The sequence below is a fragment of the Pan troglodytes genome, chromosome 12, assembly GCF_028858775.2.
Source record: "Pan troglodytes isolate AG18354 chromosome 12, NHGRI_mPanTro3-v2.0_pri, whole genome shotgun sequence".
In the NCBI taxonomy this organism is placed as follows: Eukaryota; Metazoa; Chordata; class Mammalia; order Primates; family Hominidae; genus Pan; species Pan troglodytes.
This window is the reverse complement of record NC_072410.2, coordinates 92,382,637-92,399,548: the sequence shown is the minus strand read 5'-3', so window position 1 is coordinate 92,399,548 and position 16,912 is coordinate 92,382,637. Positions and strand designations below refer to the sequence as shown.

The following is a 16,912-nucleotide window of genomic DNA, read 5'->3' as shown; positions in this document are numbered from 1 at the left end:
GCAGTAATAATGGCCCCCAAAGATGTCCCTGTCCTAATCCTCTAAATCTGTAAATATGTTACCTTACATGGCAAAAGGGACTTTGCAGATGAGATTTTCCTCGGTTATTCTAGGCCCAACCTTATAAAGGAAAGAGAGAGGCAGGAGAGTCAGAATTAGTGAAGGCTCGGTGATGACGGAAGCAGAGTTTTCAGTGCGAGAAATGAAGATGAGACACAGCTGACTTCAAAGGTGGAGGAAGGGGCCACAAGGCAAGGAACTCAGGTAGTCTCTAGAAGCTGAGAAAGGCAAGGAAATGGAATCACCCCTAGAATCTTCAGAAGCAATGCAGCCCTGCAGACACCTTGATTTTAGCCCCGTGAATCCCAGTGCGGGAGGCTGAAGAATAGCTCTCAAAAATATCCAGATCCTAATTCCTGGAACCTATGAATGTTACCATATATGGCAAAAGGAACTGTGCAATTGTGATTAAATTAAGGATTTTGAGATGGGGAGATTATCCCGGATTATCTGGTGGACCCTAAATGTAATCACAAATGTCCTTCTAAGAGAGAGGCAGAGAGAGATTTTACTATGGAAGAGGAGAAGGTGAAGTGATGTTGGGAACACAGACTGGAGTGATGTGCTTTACAGATGGTGGAAAAGGCCACAAAACAAGTAGCACTGATACTAGAAGCTGAAAAAGGAAAGGAAATGGATTCTCCCTTTGAGTCTCCAGAAGGGACGAATGCTGCCAACACCTTGACATTACTCAATAAAACTGATTTTGGACTTTTGACCTCTAGACCTGGAAGATGATGAATTTCTGTTGTTTTGAGCCACTAAATTTATGGTAATTTGTTACAGTAGCAATAGGAAAATAATACACTGATCCTTGGTTTTACATCTGTAGAATAAGGATAATATATTATTTCTGGGGTCATAGTAAAATTAAATAACTTAGTTTATAGCATATGGAGTTATTTTCCTACAGTGTCACTTATTTCTTTCTCCTCAACCCTGAAAGAATGTGGTCTTTGGCATAACTTAAGTTATACTTCTAGAGGTGGTGAATATTAGCAGGGAAAGATTTGTTTGTGCTGTAGAAGCTCTGGTTGGAAGACTGGGATATATGGGCCCACTCTGGGGAAGGATCGTATTATACAACCAATTGTAGGCTAGGACCAAGATCTCCACAGAGCTGGTCCCTGGGTAGAGATGGCAAATGGTTAGAAAACCACCAAGAAAAAGAAGGGGTTTGTTTTTAAAAAGTTTTCTTGTTATTCAGGTATGGTGTGGCCAAGAGATGGGGAGATAACTTCCATTGAAAAGATAATCTGTTACAGTCAAGGGGACAGCACATGTCACTCCACGTGGGCCCACAGCGGGGAGCACCAAGCTTGGTCAGAATGCACAAGCCGGCCAAGTGCAGTGGCTCATGCCTGTAATCCCAGTGCTTCTGGAGGCCAAGGCAAGAAGGATCACTTCAGTCCAGGAGTTTGAGACAAGGCTGGGCAACATAGCGAGGTCTCGTATCTAAAAATAAAAATAAAAAAAAAAACTAAAAATACACAAAAAGCAGGAGGAAATCATGGGAAAGTCTTTATTATGGTTTCTATGGGAAGGAATGGGCAAGGCAAGGTATGCAGGCTTAGGATAGGCTAGTTTGATCTCAGCAGGCTCTGAGGTAGAGGAGCTATCCCAAGTTGTCTGGTGCATGGGCAGAGGAATATTGGCCTGGAGTGTAAGAACCAGTTAGAGAAGGTGGGGGTTTGTGTGTCTGGATTAGTTGGTTTGCCTATGAAAGGCACACTCCTGGGAGAGTTATTTGCTAACCCTGGTATAGGTAGTTCTTCAAGGAGGTCTCAGATGACAAAGCATCAAGAACACAGAAAATAAAAAAATACAGCCGGGCGCAGTGGCTCACGCCTGTAATCCCAGCACTTTGGGAGGCCGAGGTGGGCGGATCACCTGAGGTTGAGAATTCAAGACCAGCCTGACCAACATGGAGAAATCCCATCTCTACTAAAAATACAAAATTAGCAGTGGTGGTGGCGCATGCCTGAAATCCCAGCTACTTGGGAGGCTGAGGCAGGAGAATTGCTTGAACCTGGGAGGCGGGGGTTGTGGTGAGCTGAGATTGCGCCATTGCACTCTAGCCTCGGCAACAAGAGCAAAACTCCATCTAAAAAAAAAAAAAAAAGAAAATACAGTCAATATAGGTTGCGGGATGGCCATCTCACAGTGATTATGTGGTCATCAGAGATAATTCAGTGGGGGTCGAAAATAGATGTTGAAGAGATTGGAATTGGGCCTTAAAGGTCATTACTATTTAGAGAAACAACAGAGAAAAGGTAACAAACATTTCCTTTTTATTTTATTTTTTTGAGAGGGTGTCTTTCTCTGTTGCCCAGGCTGCAGTGCAGTGGCACGATCTGAGATCACTGCAACCTCCACCTCCCAGATTCAAGCAAGTCTCCTGTCTCAGCCTTCTGAGTAGCTGGGATTCCAGGCATGCACCATTACAACCAGCTAAGTTTGGTATTTTTAGTAAAGACAGGGTTTCACCATGTTGGCCAGACTGGTCTCGAACTCCTGGCCTCAGGTGATATGCCGGTCTCAGCCTCCTAAAGTGTTGGGATTATAGGTGTGAGCCACTGCACCTGACCCGTTGTTTCTTGCCTTTGGAGATGACTGTGATGTCTGGAGTTGTTGACAATCATCTTGCGGCCATGAGGCAATAAACATAAAAATGTAAGGCCAATATGCTAAGGAAGGCAGGGCAGAAGGAGAGAAAGAACCTGAGTTGGCTGGGTGCTGTGGTTCACGCCTGTAATCCCAAATACTCAGGAAGCGAGAGGATTGCTTGGGGCTGGGAGTTCAAGACCAGTCTGGGCAGCATAGCAATACCCTGTCTCTAAGAAATTAAAAAAGCTTAGCCAGGAGGATCCCTGGGGCCCAGGCTGCAGTGAGCTATGATGAAATCATGCCACTGTACTCTAGCCTGGTCTCAAAAACAAACAAACAACAACAACAACAACAACAAAAACAAAAAGAAAAAAAAGAAATGAAAGAACCTGAGTCCTGGATGTCATTTTTAAGTTAGAGTTAATTCTGAGATTACCTATCTCTACACTTTGAGTTAAGTAACAATAAATGTTCTTGTGGTTTAAGCCACTGTTAGTTGCACTGTTAGTTGAGTTTGTGATAACTTACAGAGGAAGGTGTTCCTGACTGATACAGAGGGTTTGTATTGAGTAGTAGCAATAGGATAAAATTGTTTTTTCTATGTTGGATGAGTGACTCATCACCAGGGTTCTAAACATACTTTCTGGTAGTTGTATCTTTTTAGCCTGAGTGAAATTTTGGTCCATCAATATATCAGTTAGGTTTTCACAAGAAACAAGTGACACCCTTGGCACAGAAGGGATGATTAAAGAGAGTTGAAGGCTGACTACAAAGGTACTATCAGCGTTAAGGGAAATTAACAGAGGGCAATGAAGTACCCTGAGGCTAGATACAATAAGTTAGGCCATCACACACACTGTGGGCCCTGCCTAAAGGGACAAGGTGGGGAGTGGGTCCCAGAATCCAGTGAGAGCTGGGCTCTAGACAAGGAGCTGTGGCCTTAGGTGAAGTGTTGAAGCCACTGCCACCCTGCAGCCCCACAGGGAGGGAGCCAGGGGAATGCAGCCTTGAGCTGTTTCTCATCCCACCCTGCAGAGTCCAGCCAGGGCCTCCCATTGGCTAAACCCTGCCAGAGGCAAAAGACCAGGAGTCAGGAGAGGAAAGCAGGACAAGTCAGCATAAAGATGGGGGTGGGGCCGGGCGAGGTGGCTCACACCTGTAATTCCACTAGTTTGGGAAGCTGAGGGGGGTGGATCACCGGAGGTCAGGAGTTCAAGACCAGCCTGACCAACATGGAGATACCCGGTCTCTACTGAAAATACAAAATTAGCCAGGTGTGGTTGGCACATGCACGTAATCCCAGTTGCTCGGGAGGATGAGGCAGGAGAATCGCTTGAACCCGGGAGGCGGAGGTTGTGGTGAGCCAGGATGGTGCCATTGCACTCCAGCCTGGGCAACAACAGCGAAACTCTGTCTCAACAACAACAACAAAAAAGATGGGGGTGGGGAACGGGGAAGGGGAGAGATGGAGCAAAAAGAGAATAATCAGAACTATTAATAATTAGACTCCACAGCTGTTTTGTGCTAATGTAAATTTGTCACTACTTCCAAGCTGTACCTTCTAGCACCAAAACTTCTCAGCTACCAAAGACATGGCTTACTCCATGTCTCAAGAAATTAAAACATTTCATTTCAAATGCCTTTTGAATTTCAGAATCTCATTGGATGACTGGTGATATTAGGTAATGCTAAGTCTCATTCATAGAAATTTTTGCAAAGAGTGAATTGCAAAAGAAATTTTGCAATTCTTGCTTGCAAGCAATAAACTGGAGGCTATAATAAATGGGCCACTCTGGGCCTCCAGTTAAGTATCCGTGGCCTCTGCTGGCACTGGGCTGCATGTTGCTTGTATTCATTACCTTGGGAGAGACTTGCTCCGATTTTATTGGCGGCAATGTACTTGGCTCTTTTCTGAGGTCTGTTATTGAGCACAGATTTTCCCTTATTACTCTCACATTTTGAAGAGGAGTGAGCAATTACATGGGCATAGAAAGTACCCCAATAATGACAAAAGTACAATAAGAACTAGGACTTGAGATTTCCTGTATGTCGTAGTGTGTCCCTGAGCATTACAGAGAGTGCCCTATTAAATGTGACTATTAAGTCAATGGCTCATGAGGTTCAGCAATTCATCAGTTGTGATGCTCTGTTACTGGGGTCAGGAAAGATTGAGAAACTTGTCCCTTTGGGACAGTAGAGCACAGATTAACACCACTTTTTAAGTGTTATATACTACAATGTAATAATAATAGAAATAAAGTGCACAATAAATGTAATGTGGTTGAATCATCCCGAAATCACCCCCTTCACCCTTCACCCTGTTCATGGAAAAACTGTCTTCCACGAAAGCAGTCCCTGGTGCCAAAAAGGTCGGGGACTACTTCTCTGGATGTCTTGATGAAATACATACATTTCAGACGTGGATAAACCCCACAAAAATTCAGGAGCTTGCTATATTGGTGATATTTTAAAATAATTATGTAAAAAACTGGGGGGGTAGTTTTAGAGTTAGGAGAGATGTAAAGAGAGTACAGGGATTTTTCCATATATTCTTCACCTAGCTTCCCCTTATGTCAACATCTTGTGTAAACATAGAACATGTATCAAAACAAAGAATGATCCTGGTACAATAGCATTATGTAAACTATACATCATTTTGGATGCTGAAGTGGTCCAATGATCTTGGGCACGTCAAGACATTTTCCCCGGAATGAAAAACATGTTACTACACCTTGCACCTCTGCCAAAAAGAAAGAAGCATGACACTTAGCAGATCTCTGAGTTTAGAAATCAGCATATTTTGCCCTTGGGAATTCTGTTCCTGTCCCTTTAGCAGTTGATGTGGAAGGTGGCTACTGATAAGTAGCTCAGATCAAGAAAGGGCTCAGGGCCAGGCGCGGTGGCTCAAGCCTCTAATCCCAGCACTCTGAGAGGCCAAGGTGGGTGGATAGCTTGAGCTCAGGAGTTCGAGACCAGCCTGGCAACATGTTGAAATCCTGTCTCTACAAAAAACACAAAATTAGCTGGGCATGGTGGCAGATGCCTGTAGTTCCAGCTAGTCTGGAGGCTGAGGTGGGAGGATTGCTTGAGTCCAGGAGGCAGGGGTTGCAGTGGGCCACAATCATGCCACTGCACTCCAGCCTAGGTGACAGAGCGAGACCCTGTCTCAAAAAAAAAAAAAAAAAAAAAAGCAAAGAAAAGAAAAAAGAAAGAGCCCAGCACTGTCCTCTGTGGTTAGGGCGGTAAGGGCAACCTTGCCTCTTGGGCTGTATCACCGGACACACCTCACAGTGCTAGAGCTCTCTGCAATGGAGCTGCAAAGGCTATGAGGAACCTCTGGCAAGCCCCCAAAGAACCACAGTAGAGCCCTTGAAGGTTCTGGATCATAGCCAGGCCAACTCTTAACAACAACAAAAAAGAATTGGGAGATCTTTTATTCCAGTAATCTTATTTTAAAGGTAAAAAGGAGGCCTAAAGTCATAGGCATAATTGGCAGAATTGACTTTTGTTCTGGTGTTTCTCTCTGTAGTCATTCTTCACTTTCTGATGCAATTTTAGCACATCTTAAATACTAAAATGTTTTGGAACAAACTTAGAGAAATTATGAAGCTAATTTAGGAAAAGAGCACAAGAATCTTTGATTTACAGGCAATTTGGGGATATAATTTAGCTATATTGAAGCTATGCAGCCAACATGTAGATGGTCATTATTATTACACCATAAATTTTGTGAGGTCAGGAACCTTGTTAATTTTAAAAATATTCACTCTGTGCTTTGTTGAATAAACGGATAAAACGTATAGACATACATGAACTACTGATGAGTGGCTGTGTGTGATGTGTAGCTATGTTTATTATTTTTAAGATTCTTATTGTATTTGTTGAAGGCCAAGTTGAGGAGGGAATTGCTTAAGGGAAATGAAAAGGGGTTTAACCACAGTCCCCACCATTCAGGGGCATGCGATCTAGTAGGTTAGGGGACAGACACACCATGGTAGGTGATCGAGACCTTTTAAGAGCAGTGTGATGAAATTGCTATGGGAACTGGGAGGAAACATTTTCTAGGACTGGGGAAACACTGAGTGTGCTAGAAAAACTTTGTGCTCCTGCCTGATCAGGGAACCTGGGTTCTATAACTGCTTCTACTACTGATTTGTCCTGTGACTTCGCGCACCAAATTTAGGCTTGTAAATTAAACTCCCAGATTTCTGTTTTCCATTTTGCAGCTCTAGGGGTTGAATGAACCATTAGGTTCCCTCGGACAAATGACCTCCGCTAATTTCCTATTTCGTTGTTTTCTCACCCCTACACCCCACCGTTCCGTGGGTCCCTCCTCTCCAGGAGGTCAGACGAGGAAATAAGCGCGGCCTCTTTAAAGGAGCTCTCAAAGAAAGGTACCCGGGGTAACCCGGGCTGTGGAGCAAGGGCGGGGCGCCGGGGACCCGGGCTTCCCACGCAGCCGGGGACGCCGTTGCGTCACGGCGCCTGCAGCCAATCAGGACGTAGCCTTCCGGGACGCATTACTAGGGCGACGGCCGGACGCCTCCGCGTTACGGGATGAATTAACGGCGGGTTCCGCACGGAGGTTGTGACCCCTACGGAGCCCCAGCTTGCCCACGCACCCCACTCGGCGTCGCGCGGCGTGCCCTGCTTGTCACAGGTGGGAGGCTGGAACTATCAGGTGGGGTTACGGCGCGAGGAAAATGGCGGCGGCCGGGGGATCTCAGAGGTGCAGGAAGGGGAGCTGCAGCCCGGGCTTTTCCTCCTGAGCCATGGACCTTCCCCGGGCCGCGACCTCGGGTAACGGCCACTGGCCTGGCATTTGGGGTCCCGGTGCAGGTGGCGGTAGCGTCGCTGGCTCAGGTGGAAGGAGGCGCGGGGAAGCGACTCCTGGAGGCTGGCTGAGGCGTCAGGTGCTGAGGGGCCGCGCGAGCGGCGAGGGCGAGGTAGCCGCGGGGCGAAGAGGGTCCCGTCGGTGTTTACGCTAGGAGCGTCAAAACCTTCCTCCTGCGACCTCAGCGGGTCTGGGAGCTGCACCGTCCCGGAACGCAACCTGAGGTCTGACCCTGTTAAATCCCATGCACTAAAACGTCTCAAGTGGTCACCACGTGCGGGGCTTCGACGAGAGCCGTGGAGAGCAGGGGTTGGGGCTGTCTTCCCTGCGAGTCCTGCAGGCGCCAAAGGCCTGCCTGTAGGTGCCCAGAGTGGCAGTGCCGCGAAAAGAAAGGTAGGCCCTAGCCAGGGCGGATGCCAAACCTGATCTTTAAGGTGTGTCGTAGCTTCTAATTGCCCATTTGAAAAAAAGAAGTTGAAAGATACGGCACTTAGATGTGGTTGTGGAGATGTTTTGCTTTCTTGTACTTCCCTGGTTCAGGTGGCTTCCCTGGAAATACTGCATCTGCCTTTAAAGTTCATTAACTATGTTTCTTGTGTACATGGCAGTAGATGAGATTAGGGATTGAGAGTCACTTTAAGTCCAAGAAAAGTATTGAAGATATGTGTTGAAGGCATTACCAAGATGAAATATTTATTCATATCATTAACTTATTTGTTCAAAGAAACGTCATGTCATGAAATATAACTACGTGCGTTAGTTTTCAAAAAACTGACTTGGGCCGGGCGCGGTGGCTCACGCCTGTAATCCCAGCACTTTGGGAGGCCGAGGCGGGTGGATCATGAGGTCAGGAGATCGAGACCATCCTGGCTAACAAGGTGAAACCCCGTCTCTACTAAAAATACAAAAAAAAAATTAGCCGGGCGCGGTGGCGGGCGCCTGTAGTCCCAGCTACTCGGGAGGCTGAGGCAGGAGAATGGCGTGAACCCGGGAAGCGGAGCTTGCAGTGAGCCGAGATTGCGCCACTGCAGTCCGCAGTCTGGCCTGGGCGACAGAGCGAGACTCCGCCTCAAAAAAAAAAAAAAAAAAAAAAAAAATGTTTTCTTTTTCAAAGGCTCTAGCAATGTCCTAGAATGAACACATATTTCAAGCCAGTAGTTTTGTTTGTGATCTTGTGTAAATAATAATCATGGTTTATTCCATTGGCGTCCAATAGTGATTTGTGTGGTAACAATTACATTTACTTTGGTTAAGTGGTATATTCTTCTTACTTTTGTTGCCCATTAGTTAAAAAGTTATTTTCAAACAGAGTTATGACTAATTTCTTTTTTTTTTTTTTTTTGAGAGGGAGTTTCGCTCTTGTTGCCAGGGCTGGAGTGCAATGGCACGATCTCGGCTCACCACAGCCTCTGCCTCCCGGGTTCAAGTGATTCTCCTGCCTCAGCCTCCTGAGTAGCTGGGATTACAGACATGTGCCACTACGCCTGGCTAATTTTGTATTGTTAGTAGAGACGGGGTTTCTCTGTGTTGGTCAGGCTGGTCTTGAGCTCCCGACCTCAGGTGATCCACCTGCCTCAGCCTCCCAAAGTGTTGGGAATACAGGTGTGAGCCACTGTGCCTGGCTAGTTATGACTAATTTCTATCAGGAAGCACAAATCAATAATTGGGATTTTTGTTTTTATTACATTTTTTAAAAGAATAATTTGCTGGGGGACTTTTAAAAGAAAACTGATTTTAGTTAAGCTTGCTGTTTTGATATACTTGTGCTAATTTTTCCAGTCTTTATTTATTAAAAAAATAGGATGAGTAAAAGTGGCTAGGACATTTATTGTTTCATTGAACCTTTATGGAATAGCCCTGCCAAGTCTTTAGGATGTAAACATTAACTCCTGACCCTACCCTTGAGGAGTTCAGGGAGAAGTCCCAGGTCCAGAAGTTTGTAGACAGTTGAGACAAATAAATAAATGATTAACTAATAAAGCGTGATAAGGACTCAAATATAATTGTGGGTACAGAGAGCTGTGAGAGCACATAAAAGGGAACAGTTCCTTCTTCTGGGATGGGCCTGGCCAGAAGAGGAAGGGAGCTAACTGGAGGATAAAGGCATAGGGAGAAACAGAGCAAAGCTAGGACAAGTGAGAGCTCATGGTGTCCAGGGGTCAGACCACAGTATTGTAGGTGTTGCTGGGAGAGAAGCCAGGAAAGGTTAGAGCCAGGTTGTGAACTCTTAGCTAAGAGAGTGACTTTATCCTGCGGGCAGTGGGAACTGTAGAAGGATCTCGATTAGATGCATAGCTTCCACTTTATGCTACAAAAATGCTAGGATAATGGGTGTTAGAATTTTTTTCTTTTTACTTTAGGTTTTGAATATATTTGTACAGAAATCATTGTAATATGGAAGTAATCACTGATGGTTTCTCTAGTTTTAAAGCTGATCTCCACTTAAACGTGTGTAACACTAAAGTTGTCCAGCACCTAACAACATAACATGAATGCAGTGCAAATCGACTACAGGGTAGGGTGTGCAAATCTTGCAAAAGATGCAGGATTTCATGAAGTCAAAGCAAGGGGGAGAACTGCTGAAACCATAAGCGCAAATAAAGGACTAGTGCCTGGAATAGGCAGAGATTCTTAAAAAGGACTCAGAAAGCAATGATCGTGAAAATGATTGATAAATTTGTCTTCAGACTTCTTTAAAATTGGAAACTTCTCTTCATCTGAAGACACCACTAAGAAAATGAAGAGCAAAATATGGACCGGAAGAAGAAATTTGCAATTTATATATCTGACCAAGGACTCATACCGTGTGTGTGTGTGTATTTGTGTGTGTGTAGCATAAAAAAAATTAATGAGAAAAATCATTTTAAAAATGCATAGATGTCTTGAACAGGCACTGTCTATTAGAGGGTCTCAGAATGGCCAGTATGCACATAAAAAGGTACTTAACATTATTTGTCAGTGGGAAATATAAATTAAAACAATAATGAGATACTGCTATACACCTTCCAGAATAACTAAAATTAAGAAGATGGACAGTGCCGGTGTTGGCAAGGGTGTAGACCAACTGGATCTCTTACATATTGTTGGTGGGGGCCAGTGTTGGCAAGGGCGTAGACCAACTGGATCTCTTACATATTGTTGGTGGGGATGTCAAATGGTACAGTCACTTTGGAAGACTGTGGCTTTGTCTACTCCTACCCCTGATCAAATGCTTGCATTCCTAGGTGTACTCAAGAGAAACTAATGCATGTTAAACTAAAAAACATGTTAAAGAATGTTTATAGTGCCTTTATTCATAATCAAAAATTGGATATAACTCAATTGTACATCAGCAGTAGAATGGATGAGTAAATTGTGATATGTTTATAAGATGAAACACTGCAGAACCAATTGTACATCAGCAGTAGAATGGATGAGTAAATCGTGATATATTTATAAGATGAAACACTGCAGAACCAGTTGTACATCAGCAGTAGAATGGATGAGTAAATTGTGATATATTTATAAGATGAAACACTGCAGAACCAGTTGTACATCAGCAGTAGAATGGATGAGTAAATTGTGATATATTTATAAGATGAAACACTGAAGAACCAGTTGTACATCAGCAGTAGAATGGATGAGTAAATTGTGATATATTTATAAGACGAAACACTGCAAAACCAGTAAAAGACAATGGATTATGGATATATGTATCAACATGGATGTATCTTACAGACATAAGTCAGACATAAGATTGTACACTGCATGATTCCATTTAAATGAAGTTCACAAAGAAGTACAATACTTCCCTGGTGACAGAAGTCAGAATAGTGATTACTCGGGGTTGGTAGTGGTGGTAATGACTGGGAAAGGGCATGAGGGAACCTTCTGGCAACATTTTATATGTTGAGATGTGTGGTGGTTACATGGGTGTATGTATATGTAAAAATTCAGAATATGTAAAAATATGAAGATTGTGCACTTTATTGTATATATATACTTTAATAATAAAAAAGAGGCTCTAGTGAGAATATGGCAATGCAAGATCACTTAACTTTAAATGAGAAAAAACAGCAGGGATAATTATGAAAGAGGTACTTTAAAAGAATTTAAAAGGAGTGTGAGAGGCTCCAGGAGACAAATGATGAAAAGTATAATTTTTTTTTTTTTTTTTTTTTTTTTTGCTAAAATGACTTTTATATAATTGTTTTGCAAAAGCCAAATGTGAAATTAAGGCTGTCACATCATGCTGTTTTACAATTTGGTCACAAAATTATGCCCCAAGCACTCCACATATTCATTAGTTTTTGTCATAAGAATTAATGCACAGTTGCAAAGTGTAATCTAAGTTTTGATCAATACAATACATGATATTTTATGAACATAATAGATTTTTTTGTTTTATTTTTTGGGAAAATTCTAAGCAGGTCTCTTTTTCATCATTATGAAATATGGTCTTTGTTAAAGAGAAATGGCTGTGTGGTCTTCTCCCTGTGAGGCACTAATGGCTATTGGCTAATGAGGGCTGCTGTAATTCCTTTGGCTGCAGGATTTTTAATGCAACGAGCTAAGAAAAGCTTTCGGTGTGTTTCCTGTGGCTGTGAGGTAATGCCCCAAAAAAGTCTTATAAGTTTTATTCACACCTTTACCTTGTCCTCTGCTTGTGGCAGTAGGGCCATAGGGATCCTACTGTAAAAACTCGGGAGGCAAATGGAAGAGACATATGAGGGGTTGCCATCAGTGAAAGCTGACAACAGAGGATTAGCTGCCTTGTCTGCAGCCTTTCGCAGTTGAGTTCTGAAGACTTCAGTTGTTACACTTGCTCAGAGAAAATGGATTACTGTTCTAGGGACAAAGATAAAGGGAAGAGTTATGGTACCCTTAGTTTTTCATCTCAAATAAGAGACCACATCTGTTTTATATAAGTGTATATAGTTCATTCCCTTGGGAGAACTCATGGAGCGGGGGATAGCATGTTGTTGAGCTGGTATCTACTGGTGGTGTCACAAAGAAAGGAAATGCTGGATGAAGATAAAAATAAATGATGAAGAAAGAGGAATGAGTGGTGGCGGCGGTTCTTCCAGCTCTTCCAGCTCCATGTGACTGGGAGTGTGGACTGAGGGGATTGCTTTTAACTCTTGACAGGGACTCTTCCCCCACTGGAATGTTTAGGTATCTTGGGAAAGGCAGCCTTGGCTGTGGCTTTTACCATTTCTGCTTTCATAGTATAAATACTGTCTTAGAATTATTTTTTTCTGTTTGTGTATACAGCCTTTAAATAAAAATTTACCTGTGTAGAGTTAGGGAGGAAACTGATTGAAAGTTGGGGTGGCTTGAACACCAAAATGTTTCTTGACTAAACTCGATCATTTTTGGATGCACACCATGAACTTGGTGATGGGGACAGAGTTAAATAAGATGCGGTTTCTGTCTTTGAGCTTACTGTGTAGAGGGGGAGATAAACACAAATCAATGCCTTCACTACAGAGGTCATTGAGATTTCATCATCTGTAGGTTTTCTTTGATTAAAAGTAAACATGACAGCTATGAAACTATTATGAAGACCGTAGGTAGTAATGGTGACCCTCTCTTTTAATAACGTGTGAGTGCCAGGTGTATACTGAGTTCTGCTCTAAGTGCTTTAAGTTTTTAACTCCTTTAACCCTCCCAGCTTCCACTGTGAAGTAAATACAAATACTGTTATTATCCTCATTTTACTTATGAGGAAACAGAAGCCCAAAGAAGGTACGGGGCATGGATTTGAACCTACGCAGTCTAGTTTCAGAGTCTGTGCTCTTAATTGCTATGCTCTAATGCCTGTTTTAATGTACTGTAAATTTAAAATATACTGTACTTGTGTGGCATTAAGTGTAGGGGATTATTTCAATGAGTATGCCTTGTATTACAAGTTATGTCCAAAGTTTCTGAATATCCATGCTGAATGTAACTTACTGTAGCTACTTAGGGTGAGTCTGTCTATAATGTGGGAGATTTAAATGAGACATCCTTTTTGCCTTTTCCCCTTTCATGTGTTATAATGATTGTTTTGATAGTCTTGCATGTTCCATTATATCATTTCAAAATTCAGTAAAATATATTACCAGGTTTATTGTTTGTGTTATAATCATACACATAATGAAATTTTATGATGTAGTGCTCAACCTGGACAGTTTGTGAATTACTGGGTTAACATACTTAATGAGAGTAACTGCAGATTTAAACTTAGGTTTTTTTATTTTTTATTTTTTATTTTTATTTTTTAATAGAGACAGAGTCTCACTCTATTGCCCAGACTGGATTGCAGTAGCCTGATCACAGCTCACTGTAACCTTGAATGCGTGGACTCAAGTGATCCTCCCATCTCAAGCTTCCCAGAGTAGCTGGTACTATAGGCATGTGCCACCGCATCTGGCTAATTTTTTTTTTTTTTTTTTGTAGAGATATTGTTGTGTTGCCTGGGCTGGTCCCGAACTCCTGAGCTCAAGTGATTCTCCCTCTTCGGCCTCCCAAAGTGCTGTGATTAAAGGCGTGAGCCACTGCACGTGGCCCTAGGTTGTTTACATTTTTAATGTGGTGATTCATTAAGACCAATTGATTAAATTAAAGGAAGGATTATGTTTGCTTTGTTCACTAAGAATGGGAAGGCAGTGGAGAAGCAGGATGGAAATAATCTAGAGGACTCCAAGGAGTGCCAGAGTGACCTTATTTTGTTGAATTTATTTATGGTAGTAATGAAACCTGTATAATTTAGCTTCTCTTTCCTTCAGAGAAGAATATAGTAGAAGTCGGAGTTATTCAAGATTGAGTCTTCTTTTGCTAGGCTACTTGATAAACAGTTCTTGTCTGTTGAGTAGGCTAATCTTCAGGGAACTGAGTATACAGTGGATATAATTGGATCCAGTGGATATAATTGGATATAATTTCTAAAGCTGTATTTATTTCTCTTTTTATCTATACTTTCTTTAACTGTAAAAAAATTTAGGAGTGTTATATTCTCATTTTGAATGAGGAACTCTGAAATTGTATCTGATTTTCTCTTTTGTATTTGTACTTCAGACTAGTCAAAGATGTATGCCTTTTGCATACATATTTACTTGGAGATGGGGAGATATTTATACTAGTTTCCTGTGGCTGCCATAACAAACTACTGCAGACATCGTGGCTTAAAATGACAGGCATTTATTTCTCAGCGTTCTGGAGGCCAGAATTCTGAAATCAGTATCACTCAGCCAAGATCACGGTGTCCGAGGGCCACACCACCTCTGGAAGATATAGGGGAGAATCTGCTCCTTGCCTCTTCTAGCTTCTGGTGGCTGATGGCATTCCTTGGTTTATGGCTACATCATTAATCTCTCCCTCTATGGTCACGTTATGGCCTTCTCCACTTTTGTCTGCAGTTAGATCTTTGTCTTAGGCTGGGTGTGGTGGCTCACGCCTGTAATCCCAGGACTCTGGGAGCCTGAAACCATCCTCTGGGAGGATTGCTTCAGCCCAGAAGTTGAAGACCAGCCTGGGCAACACAGGGAGGCCCTGACTCTATAAAAAAAAATTAAAAAGTTAGCCAGATGTGGTGGCATGTGCCTATAGTGCTAGCTACTTGGGAGGCTGCGGCAGGAGGATCACTTGAGCCTGGGAGGTTGAGGCTGCAGTGAGCTGTGATCATGCCACTGAACTCCAGCCTGGGTGACGGAGTGAGACCCTGTATCAAAAAAAAAAAAAAAAAAAAAAAAATTGGAAGTGCTCCCTACGCTTCTGTTTTCTGGAAGAGATTGTGTGGAATTGATCTTAATTCTTTAAACATTGGTAGAATTCTTTAATGAAATGTTCTGGGCCAGATTTCTTTTTCAAAGACTTTATTCAATTTCTTTAACAGTTATTAGGGCTATTCACATAATCCATTTAATTTTGGTTGAGTTGTGGTAGTTTGTGCTTTTGAGGAACTGATCCATTGACACACAAAGTGGGTGTCCTCATTACTACTGGGCAAGTGTGGGAGTGTCAGCCCCTCTTTAGGACTCTACTGATACCACTGGGAGGGGATGGCCTTCTTACCCCTGGGCGGAGGTGAAAGTTCTGACTCTCTGCTAGGCCTCCTCTGATACCACGCCAGTGGGGATGAGAAGGGGTGTCTCATTACTGCCAGGTGGGAGGAGGAATCCAGGCTCTCCAGGTGGTCTCCACAGTTACTCCCTGGCAGGGGAAGGGGGTCTTATTACCACCTGGCAGTGAAGGAAGTCTAGACTTCTCCAATATCACCCCTGAAAGGATAAGGGGTAGAGACACCTGGGAGCCTGAACAACATTGCAGCCTTGTAAGAGTGGAAACTTAGGCTCCCTACATGGCTTTTGCTGTTGTGGGTGGGGGTGGGCCACGGTTTTTTTCTGTGATATTGGCTGGAGGGCATGTTGTTTGTTGCTCATTTCTTTGGCTTAGGAGAGCAGGGGTTTGTTTTTTGTTTTTTTGTTTTTGTTTTTAAGCTGGTTGTCTGTGGTATACGATGAGGCAAAAAGAAAACCCAGGGAACTCACCACCATATTTTCCATGGGTCCCAAGGTCCCTACCTGGTTTGCCTTATCTGTATCTTCAGAGTCCAGAGTCTTCCCATATTTGTTTACCTATAATGGCCAGGATTTTTGGTTGTACTTAGCTAGAGCAGTAGGAAAAACTACATCTACTTGATCTTGCTGGAAGCGAAAGTTGGACAGGGATTACTTCTTTATGGAAGAAAATACAGGGTGGAAATTGAGATGCATGAATTAGCCAGTAAGACACTGAAGGAAGCTAGTTTTGGGTTAGTTACTTGGAAGTGACAGCTTAACTATGTCTTTATTTCTCCAGAGAGAATTCTGTGGGTCATTGCTCAGTAAAACCAAACTCTCTTTGGTTTTAGATTTCTTAAGAGGTTTGACAGTATAGTGAATTACTTTATTTCTGCATTGAGATATAAATTAATAATATAATTTCTGGCTTAGTACCTGGTAGAGAAAAATTTATCTTTGTGAAAGATTAGTTTTATGGAGGGGATTAACTCCAGTTTTCTCTAGTGGTTGTCAGAGATCTTGGAGCTGTGGATCCTTATCTAAAAGAAAAAAAAGTGTAGCAGTTCAGATCTATGTAAGGAAAATTTGTGAAAGTCTGAAACCTAACAAAAGGATTACTGAATATCTTCAGTGGAACCCAGGTGCTGGCTAGAGCAATTTTCTTGGTTACTACTCTGGAGTCTGTAGCTTTCATTGTTTTTGATGTATTTTACAACCTTGTAAGTTGTGAATAACAATAATACAAATTATTCTTGCCCTTTTACATGCAAAGGATGTTTGTTGGAAGTACAATGGATTTCTTTTTCTCTTTTGTGGAAGAAGCCAGTTTTTTATCTGTTAAGCAAATTCATTTCGGTATTCCCCATTGCCTAAGTATGTGTCTGCTCTT

General features: G+C 42.6%; 1 protein-coding gene across 11 annotated transcripts in view; it reads left to right on the top strand.

Annotated features, from left to right (window-relative positions):
* Nucleotides 1-7,142: 7,142 nt before the first annotated feature.
* The window catches only part of LCLAT1 (lysocardiolipin acyltransferase 1), a 195,699-nt gene continuing 185,929 nt past the window's right edge, over nucleotides 7,143-16,912 (top strand). For 2 of the 11 annotated variants that reach the window (XM_063790004.1, XM_063790002.1), the window contains exon 1: nucleotides 7,170-7,327. The gene's annotated coding sequence lies outside the window, so the exon portion shown is untranslated. Of the gene's footprint in view, nucleotides 7,349-7,789; nucleotides 7,895-16,912 lie in introns of those variants that run through there. The other 9 variants (XM_515384.9, XM_009442254.5, XM_063790003.1 and 6 more) reach the window with 9 other exon arrangements.